Source organism: Ptychodera flava, chromosome 14 (genome assembly GCF_041260155.1).
Source record: "Ptychodera flava strain L36383 chromosome 14, AS_Pfla_20210202, whole genome shotgun sequence".
Classification (NCBI taxonomy): Eukaryota; Metazoa; Hemichordata; class Enteropneusta; family Ptychoderidae; genus Ptychodera; species Ptychodera flava.
This window is the reverse complement of record NC_091941.1, coordinates 25,746,083-25,753,814: the sequence shown is the minus strand read 5'-3', so window position 1 is coordinate 25,753,814 and position 7,732 is coordinate 25,746,083.

Here is a 7,732-nt window from a genome sequence, read left to right as displayed (position 1 = left end):
TGGGGGGAGGGTTTGGGCGGGCCTGGAGGAGTAGCGATTGAAATCTTAATTGGTTTTTGATACCCCTAAAAACAATTCAAATCCAACCGCTCTTCGGGATAAAAAATGTTCAAATCCCCGCCCCATTATTATAAGGCTAACATTATTAAACTAAAAGTTTGATATTTTTTTACAGTATTTTTTCTCTTTTTAAGCATATCAACTCCAATCTCTTGTTTTACACTGTTTACACCCTGTCATGTTGAACAGTCCGGTATTCATCCTGTGAATACAGCAGATACAGCCTGTGCCGTATGACAAATGATTTTCAATCCGGACTTGTAATTCAATCATCAACTATAGCATATGTTACGCAATTTTATTCATTCATTTATTTATTTATTTTTGATTGACGGGGACAAGTGACATGACGGAATTAGTATTTTAGGCAGCCAAATTGTTTAACCCTACGTTGAGGGTCTAGTCACAGGGCACTCGAACTTGTTGTTTATTTGTGTCTGTTTGTTTGTTTGTGTGTATGTGTTTGTGTTTGTTTATTTGTTATATTTGTTGTATTTTTAATAAAATAACAGCCAAAAGCTGTTTTGTTAATATTTGTCAATAAAGAGCAGTTTATTTGTTTGTTTGTTTATATATTTGTTTGTTTGTTTGTTGATACGTATTTTCGATGGTTAGGGTTAGGGTTAGGCTTAAGTTAGGGTTAGGGTTAGGGTTTAGGGTAAACCTAACCCTAACTTAAGCCTAACCCTAACCCTAACCATCGAAAATACGTATCAACAAACAAACAAACAAATATATAAACAAACAAATAAATAAACTGCTCTTTATTGACAAATATTAACAAAACAGCTTTTGGCTGTTATTTTATTAAAAATACAACAAATATAACAAATAAACAAACAAACACAAACACAAACACACAAATAAACAACAAGTTCGAGTCCCCTGTGGTCTAGTAAAGAGATGTGATATGTTGAATATGTATACTTACATCTATCATATATGTCCATCTATATGGGAGTGTTCTTATTATTGCAGGTTGTTTAGCAGCTTTACATGTAATCTAAAACAGATTATCTTAATGGGTATTTCAATGTACAACGTTAACCGTGAACGCAACACCTTTCTAATTCCGTCAACAGAAAAGAGCTGAGAGAGAAAGAAAATACACGAAAAGCTAAATTATGGAAAATGTCGAGATTGGTGTGGAGATTTGTAAATGCGTTTTGGAAGCTGACTTCAGGCTTTCATGGGTCCTGCTTAAAAGTATTAGTATTACGGTATATAATATGAAACATTTTTTATATCAGTAGAATTCATTAAATCATATTTACACTAAAGTAGCAAAATCAAGGTATATATTTCAGATATCTTTTATCAAACTTGATTATAAACATTGCCTATGTGTTTTGTTAACCCCCCCCCCCCGTTTCAGTTGCTATTGTTTAGGTAACCCCTTTGAATTTCTCATATTTTCTGAACCCCCTCCCCCTCGAAGTCCTCCGCTCCCCCCTGGCCGTATCAAATGACGACTTCCTTTACTAGGCTAATGATGCGAGTTAGTGTAGAATTCATAAGGTAGATGTGTGTTTTTTCTGCATCATAGCTTATTAGTTCGCACATCGAAAATGAAAAGATATAAACTTTTGCCAAACCTTTCCTTTAATAAGGAAACTTTCAACCAATCTCTTACCAAATAAGTATAAAAATCGGGGGTCACCGTGCAAACTGCTTTCCGTACGGAAACGGATTACGTTAAATTTACAAATATTAGAAATTCGCACGGGCCACTATCCCTATGATGAAAAATAAATTTTTAAAAGTTTCACAAAAATAAGACGGTGGAAACTTTATTTACTTCACGAGCTTGACATCGAGCCCATGCAAGAGGTAGACCAAAATGTATTGGAAATATTTGAAAGTCGAAATATCTGTCCCCGAGGCGAATTCTACCTTGAATAAAACCCCGATCTTCCTGTCAAGGATCATTGCATCACCATAATGGTACAAATATAGTGGACATAACTGATCTATATATCTCATCCCCAGTACCGGTCGCGTACGCGTACCGCACCCAGTTGTACGTGCTCGACGTGTTATATGTGACTCAGAGTATACTAGGGCGATAACGACTTCGGGCCATCTATTGTATTTTTCAAATTATCTATAATACCAGAAACAAACAATCAAGAGTTAATCAAAATATTATTATAACTAGACACCATAGTCGTCAGAATTCGTGAGAATCTACATATCCTATCACAAGTACCACACCGTCGGTGGGTTGTACGTGCGCGACTTGTTGCATGTGACTGAGAGCAGAATGTGGCGATAATGACTGCCGGCCATTCTATCGTATTTGTCACATAATCTATAATATCAGAAACAACTTAACAATCTAGTATTGCAAGTCAGAGCATCAGCCGGTGGCCTGCCTTGCAGAGAATTTCTTTCGGATATTCTGAGAGGAGTAAACTAAATTAGTTTCACATTCCATCTCAGAATAGATGTGGCAAAACAGCAGAAGAGCGCCACCGCTGAATAAGGTCACCTGCGACCCATTTCACGGTTCACGACACCTGTCGGAGTAAGTAAACTGATCGTTGAGGGAAGTTGTACCAGAGGAGTCGGTGGAGAATTATATCTTATTTTGTAATTTTAAGACGAACGCAAATTTTCAATGGGTTGGTTGTACATGTAGTACTTGGGAAAACAATTTTTACGAGGATCCATTGAGTGTTTTATCAACAAGTGAAGGGAAGTCATGTTCATTGCTTTAGAAAAGTTTAATTTAAATGATTTGTGATTTTGTGGCAATGTCAAATTTTTTTTCATTTTATTTTGCCTTTTACAAGCGAAATTTATAAGTGGCTGAAACAATAATGGTAATGTATAAAAGTACATACATTACATCCCATCAGTCTATCAGACTTGTTCATTGTGATAGCACAAATGTATGACAAAGTCACATACAGTCGTGATTATGCTACCAATAAGTATACTGTAAAATCATTAATTTTCGCTGGGAAAAGACACTTTCGCTGGGATGTAAATTTACTGATTTACCAGTAAAGCAATAAAATCTATATTTATTTTACATTTTCACCTGAATTTTAATTTAGCGACTTCATCTATCAGCGAAAGTTACTGTAGTGAAATACAAGTGAACGTTTAATGTTTTTACGGTACGTCTCTTTTGGCCAAGTTAAGCTAATAAGATTCGAGAGTAAATTTCTTATTTCTTAAAATTAGCTCCATCTATACTTGGTAAGTCATTTTGAGCTCTCTCTGTACGTCTCCCTGTCTCTGTGTCTGTCTCTACGTCTGTCTCTGTCTCTGTCTGTCTGTCTGTCTGTCTGTCTGTCTGTCTGTCTCCCTCTCTCTCTCTCGTCTCTCTCTCTCTCTCCCTCTCTCTCTCTCTCTCTCTCTCTCTCTCTCTCTCTCTCTCTCTCTCTCTCTCTCTCTCTCTCTCTCTCTCCATATGTATGGTTACGATACATTCTTACCCGAAAATAATTTTTCAAGGTTGATGCGGATGCACTCAATATAACAGATTCCAAATTTTATATTTTGAGTAGGGAAGGGCCTTGTTTTTCAATTTGGGAAATGAGGAAAGGACCTCCTAATCATATTAATTCATCAAAGGGCCACGGAAGTAGACAGTTCCAAGGCTAGACAATCAACTTGAGAAAGACAAGCAGAGCAGCAACTTGAAGGCCTACGTTTTGTTAAAGTACGGGAAAGTGGTGGCCGTTCAAATGGTAGTTTACCTTCTTGGGATATTAAAAAAACATGGATAAGTCACTGAAGATAATCATCAAAGTTTGCTAATGGAAAAGATACTGTCTCTTTATGTCTGTGTGTAAAGCTGAATGAATTGTAAGGACTGTCGACAAATTATGCTTCATGTTACAAATGTCATTAGGAACTTATCACTTCCAAATTTCATTGGTATTGTGACAGATGAATGATTGAATACGAGTCGTTTATTCGTGACATCACGCGTGAATATTGAAGTATAGCTATCTCGACAGGTAAACCATCAAAATTTACTAGCCTTTCATCTTACTTGGAATATTTTATCATCAAAGTAAAATCCCTGTATCCAATGACCGATTCAACGCTTTAGCCTAATACAATTAGGGAATTTATTTTTATACAGAAAGCAACATCATAACATCATCGATCGCGAAGATTGCATCAGATCTGGGTGTACTGCAGCATTCTTTAAGAAACGAAATAAAGGTCAACATCTGTCGTTAGAGGGCCTTTTATCGAGGCCGCAAGCGTTGAGGCTAACCAATCTGTGTTTTTCTCTTATCCTTTCAATAATTTTTCCTTCCTTTTCTCCCTCGCCCCAAGCATGAATACTTTGAAATACAAAGTATTAGTTTTGCTTACACAACATTCCATGACGTGTACATCGCATTTCTACAGGCTGTGTCGTCTATTTGCAATTTGACACGTTTTGGGGAGCAGGAAGAAAAACTGACCTTTACAAACATAACAAAATTAAAGGAAAACAAATCAAAATTAAGCTTAAAGTTACTGCTAATCGAGATTTAGATTATCAGTTCTTGACTGAAAGAGAAGCCCCTCCAACGCTCAACCAGTGTTTCTTGTTCATAAGATCATTTTTGTTCACCCTTTGGTGTTTGTTTGGTTTGGTTTTGTTTTGTTTTTGCAGAGCCCTTGTTACAATTTGACTTCTAGATCGTACAAACTTTAGGCCTACTAATCTTAGTAAAGCAGTAGGCCTATGAGTTTTTCAAAGTGAGCGTTAGCCTATAGGCCTATAGAGCAACTGAATGTCTTTAGTTTGTCTTCTCTATGCATATAACACTGCTTGAATTCTGTCACGGTGTAATACACAAATAAATAGATCAACAAATGGGAAAGGGTCTTACGATTAAGGATAATGGGAACAAAACACAGAGTAATTAGGCCCTAACGTTCAGCATTCTTGTTGATTGTAGAATAAAACAGTTTGTCATGTTGCCCAGGCCTACGCGTAATTATTATTTCTACATTTTCCGTCGGTGTTAATCTTGGATATTTTTACATTTCGTTTCCTGTTTGCATATTTTTTCCTTGAAACCGATTGCCAATATCACACCTGCACCACGCCAATGTCAGGGACCGTTGTTAAAAGATTAACGTGAAAGCAAGTCAGTCCACCTGTCGAAGGTGTAAAATGCCTGTCGTCATTTCCGGAAAAGAAGTCTCTCAGGCTGGGGAACTTATACACTTAATAATATATTTCGCTGTCTATGTCAACAAACCTGAGCAGATCGAGAACGTTTGGCGTGCTTTTTAATCATATGCATGTGTCCGGTAAGGTAGAACAAAGAACAAAATTTGCTAATATCAAGGAACTTTGTTGAATTATTTTTTTTAACCTCCCGGCGCAGTGTCAGTGCCACGACACCACAAAACGGTGTGCTCGACCACTTGTGGAGGGACCGTGGCTCGACCTAAGTGGTGCAACTTGTAGATTTAAATGTACTTTGTTTTGCTTGGCTGAGGCGAGAAAAAAAAGAACATTTTCAATGCATATCAAACCCTTTCCCGTTATTTCTTTGATCAAGTACATTAAAGATAAGTTACTTGAACCTGGGATGAGTATCCCAACAGCTTTGACCATGAAGGAACACAAGAACCTAGCCACATTTTAATTTGTCTTTCTTGTGTGACACTGTTATGTCATTTTGTTCAAACAAAGCTAACAGGTTGATTTTATTCATTCTGTCCTCAGTCAACTACTGCGATACTCTTTCATTAGGGGCCCAAGCCCACTGGAGCTTGGACCTCTATCGTTTTACTGGGGTTCAATTTTCTTCTTCCTCTCCTCCTCCTCCTCCTCCTCCTTCTTCTTGTTCTATTTCTTTGCAAATTTCTGTCGCTCTTTTCTTGTTTCGGAAGTTTTTTTTGCTTTCTCCTATTCAATGGAGATATTTCATGCATTTCGGATCTTTCCTTATGTCAATGACAAAATTGTGGTTTTTTTTTCAGATTTAATTGGTATCTTTCCTCATGTTGCTGTGATGTAGCTAACTGTTTGCCTTTTCACCAGTTATCTCCGTTTATCTCCTTCGGCTTCAGTGTATTATAGCCATTTTGAAGTTTTTGCTGTTTTTTATAGTGCCAAACTTTGCTTAGTTTTTTCAGTAATTGATAGTCATTTGCTATTAAGCATTTGTCTGATTTCAATTATGCTTTTCGTCTCAAAAATTGAAATGGTTTGATATGTACTTTTCTGTACAGGAGTTTAATTCTAGTTGAAAAATCAAAATCTTCTTCTTCTTCTTCTACTTAGCCAAAGTTGTTGTGTGACCTTGATTGCTTTACTGCTCAGCCTCATTACATATAAACCATGGCTTGAATATTATGTAGCAACAAAATGTCTCATGATGGGCGCCTGAATGCATCGTTTAAGGGCTAGTAAAATTTAATAAGGGGACATTCGTTTTTTCACGGGGAGGGGGTCGGTGGAAATCGGGAGGGGGTTAACTTGTACAAAACTGTTTTTAGGGGGGGGTCAAATTTCACAAATCAATGATTGGGGTCAAATTTGACGAAGGTTTGTATAGAGTTATACCAAAAAAAAACAACAGAATTGACCACAAATTATATAAAGCCGGATGCGAACGAAGATCACTTTCAAGTAATTGACCAAGAGAAATTTGTGTCATTTCACGATATTACTATTATAACAGTTTGAATGCTGGGAAAATAGCTTAAGTTTTCGAAATTATGATGTTATATGAAGTGCTTGTAAGATTTTTGGACTTTGTGATTACATACATTTAGACTGGACAAGAAATTTGATTGTGGAATTTCACTGAAATGTTGATTCATTATACATTATGTAGGGTATGAGGAAACTATGAAGAATATTTTTCCAATATAAAAAACTAGCTAAATCTCTGTATTTTAAAGCAAGTTTGATTTGATGCGTCATAGATGAGACGTCTATTTTCACTAATATAGGCTACATGAAAACTTGACAATCAAGACATTGTTAGAGAATTATATACTGTCTACGGTTTGATTTCTTTTTCTTTTTCAGTGTACTTTATGCACGTGCGAATATTTGGTGAAACAACATATGCTAAATGTAAAGTCAACAAATTATTTTCCAGAAAATGGCAATCATGTAATATCACTGGTAGGAAATGATTTTTTGCTTTACACGTATAAGTTTCTGCTTCTTCCGACTCAAGTATTTTGAGTGTGGCTTTAAGTGTGAGTCAGATGGCAACGAATGCATGTTTGGATATGTCTACTACCAGGTGTTGGAGGCGTCATCGGTTGAACTTCAAGAGGAGCGCATTTACCAGTAGTACACTGTACCTTTGTTGTGTCTAAACACATCGTTTCTTGTTTTTATTCTCAAAAAAACCACATTGAAACTATAATATGTTCAATATATCAGCACAGTCTGTCTGTGCGTGATGTCATAATGTAATTGTTGACAAAGAATTCCAGTCCGGACTAGAATTCTTTTGCAAACAAGATTGTTGCATTTTAATTCGATACATTGTGTTGTGTTTCAACATACTGTAAGGAAAAGAACAAGAAAATAGCTTCATTTTCTAGAACAAAAATAACATAAATTCTGTCAAAAGCTACAGCTAGTATCGGCATTTTCTGATTTTGTTGTTTGCGTTTTCTCCGAAAAAGTGTAGGAAGTGTACGTAACCAGTACCGACGATAATGTCTCGTAACTGTT